Below are 3,189 nucleotides of genomic sequence, written 5' to 3' on the forward strand. Positions count from 1 at the left end.
AGAATCAGAAAGACACTCACATTCTTTGCAGCGACTTTCATACATGCAATCATGCTCTCTGCAACTCTTACACAAAGTATGAGGTCTACTGATGCTTTGTTCAGTAGCCTACCTCGACAATCACTCCTGTACAAAACCTGGCGCTAGCCGAACTAGAACCAGACATCTTATTTTAAAGAGAAATCAAGCCAAATCAATCAAATCCACAATTAAACGTGTGCCTAGCCACCGATCCAAAAAGTCAAGATACCAAAAAATCAAAAAAAGGGATACTTATAGTAGCCAAGTTTCCTAAATTCAAGACGGAGGTGCTGAAAACGTGTTTACAACACCGGCGACAGAAAAATTATGATAGAAAATGGGAATGATTCCTGATACCCGCCTCCCAGCGGCGGAATGTGGGTTACTAACCACCTGAAACTCCACAACGTGTGTCGTAAGTTTTTTTAATTTCTGTCGGACTTCGGTGAAAATACAGGCTAATCTATATAATATCTGACAGGTTAAGTTTCATGAACAAATAATAGAATGAGAAAAAGTACTTACAATCACTCTGATATACAGAAAGAGAAACAAATACTCAAAGTTGAAGCAAACGACAAAGCGGGCAGAGCGATGGCGAACACGTCCTTCCCACACACGGCCGAAAGCAAAAAGTGATTTGTTTACCTCCCAGTCGCGCGCGCGCGACGATCGGACAAGCAGTTAACTACCGTTCTCCCCTTGTTCGAAGCTTACGACCATTCCAGCCGCTGCCGCTAGCTACTTCCTATTGTTAAAGGACCGAGGTATTACGTATCGGAACAAACCTCGAGTTGTAAGTAAAAATGTTGAACGCGTTTTGGTGAGATTTGCACTACGTTTGAGACCGTTTTCAGTACCCTCTGTTTAAATCTTAAAATTAAAAGGCCTTAATTTCTAACTTTGGAGAAAATACTTAACTTCGAAAGGAGAGTAGAGGTCTTAGCTCCGTTTCTCACCAACAACAAGTCGCGACTGATGCCCATCTCGGGTGTCAGGACGCGTTATATGTACTTTTTCGGAGGGTGGCTTGCATTGATGGTAAGGTGGCCTGCTTGGCCTTGCTGCTGTGATGTTCTACCCTGATATCACATTATGACACTGACCTAACACGACCTTGCTTTCCTAATCTAACTTTGGGCGCCGTGCCCTGACCCAACCAGCGGGGCTTTACTCTCCCCATAACCCCTCAAGTAACACTTACCTAGGCTAACATCGTAACTGGTTGGTTTACAGGAAGTAAAGAAACTTTTATCCTACGAAGTTTTCGCTGGAGGGTGAAAGCACCTACGCCTACCGCTGTTGGTGATTTCTGCGTAAAACCGAAAACTAAGTTTGAAAAGTCTAAAAAAGCATGCGAAATATACCAACAAGAATCAGCTAATACAGTAGGGTACCTGATAATACTGAGATCACTTCACACGGATCGGACCTAAGACCTCCTCATAATTCAGGTCTTCGTCGCGTCTGACACTTCTACTGGCATCCTTAAAAATCACCATGTAATCACTTTTAAGCCGCTGCTTGAATGTAATAATAAATACCAACGGTCATCGTACCTTAAAAATTCATTTTCTCGAGTAATTAAGTGCAAAATGACCTCGGCGACTCGGCTGATGGTCAGATGTAAACAAAGCGAGAGGCGGCCATGTTTTGGTTCTGTGACAAGTGAGGAGCGCAGGCGCACACTTTATTATTACTTTCGTAAGCGAAGGGGAGACTTTAGAAATATTTAGAATCTGGTTACAAGAAAAAAATGCGAGAAATAAAGCGCTTTATTTAGATGTGGTCGGGGATACAAGTATTCAAGATCATTTACACAAAACTAACGAAAAAGTTCTTATTTATTATCACTGTCGTAAGTGAAGGGGCGTTGTGAAGATGGTTACTAGGAAAAATTACGAGAAATAAAGTTTTTTTACTGGTTATTTCCGGGATATATGCGCCGTCAATATGAGTTACATTAACAAAAAGAAAATTTTGTATTTATAAGTAGGAAATCTCCTTGGAACTTTGTGAATTATCAAATAAACAAGGAGGGTAGATCATCTATGGAGCTCCACTAACGAATAACATTCAGGAAAAAATCTACAATATAACATAGATAAACTACCGCGATGTGCTCTAAATTAGACAAAGTTCTTGACCGATTTTTTTTTTTTTTTTTTTTTTTTTTTTTGTTTTTTTTTTTTGCTGTGAATGTCAATCTAATCATTATATTTTTACGAAGAAAACTGAATCCTTGGAGGATGACTCAAGAACTGATAATCTCGTGGAGAAGAATCAATATCTGGAGGTTGCTATAGAGGGCTGCTCCTAATATAACAAACAATACACGAATAGAATAAAAAAAAAATAGAAAAAGAAAAAGAAACTTTTTAATAATAAATTTCACATTGTTTTCAAGTATCATCATTCAAAAGAGTCGGGTTGCTAAAACACTTAACGATATAATTACTGACACAACGTCTATATCTAGTACCAATGCTGTTAATTTTGCTAATGGAAACAGAAGGCATTATGCTGAACCCAGGTACGAAACAGTGGAAGAAACTGTACCAAAAAGCTAGGGGAAAATAAAACCAATGATTGTTATCTGTGATGATTTTAGTATAGAAGACTATGTGGCTAATGCATTAATTGACTGGAGCTCCTACGTTCAGTCACTTATTAATGTAGTAAATGTGAAGATATATGAGTTTATTATTCGTGAAATCTGGAATTAGCCTCACCATTGCTGTTGTAGAATGAGATCATGAAATTCGGAGGGACATTTGCGATACTGGCGACAAAGTTGTATGAGGCTTGGGATATGGTAGCCAACGTATAACACGTGAGAGATACCATGTTGTTCCCTGCTTTTAATATAGGTTCAAAAATGGTGCTAGAGTTTATGGTAATTGCACTGGTAACCATGCAACAAAGATTAAGCCTCAGTTTTCATTAAATGCACGCAGTTTGCGCCATCTCTCTCTCTCTCTCTCTCTCTCTCTCTCCTCTCTCTCTCTCTCTCTCTCTCTCCACTGAAGGCGCTCTGTGAGACCCGTAAACTCACTCTTCGTATACACAATAAGCAGAGGCATTCTGAGTTTTATTAGGCAAACTCCATATCAATTACCAAAACCACACTATAAAGTACAGTACTCGGAGAATAGGAAAGTCTTTCGT

The 3,189-nt window shown here is 39.3% G+C and overlaps 1 protein-coding gene across 1 annotated transcript in view; it reads right to left on the reverse strand.

Annotated features, from left to right (window-relative positions):
• LOC135204153 (uncharacterized) overlaps positions 1–1,662 on the reverse strand; it is a gene marked incomplete in the record, with an annotated part of 33,647 nt that extends 31,985 nt beyond the window's left edge. The window contains 1 exon segment of the mRNA XM_064234183.1: positions 1,581–1,662.
• Positions 1,663–3,189: the final 1,527 nt, after the last annotated feature.

The sequence above is a fragment of the Macrobrachium nipponense genome, chromosome 44 (assembly GCF_015104395.2).
Source record: "Macrobrachium nipponense isolate FS-2020 chromosome 44, ASM1510439v2, whole genome shotgun sequence".
NCBI classification, from domain to species: domain Eukaryota; kingdom Metazoa; phylum Arthropoda; class Malacostraca; order Decapoda; family Palaemonidae; genus Macrobrachium; species Macrobrachium nipponense.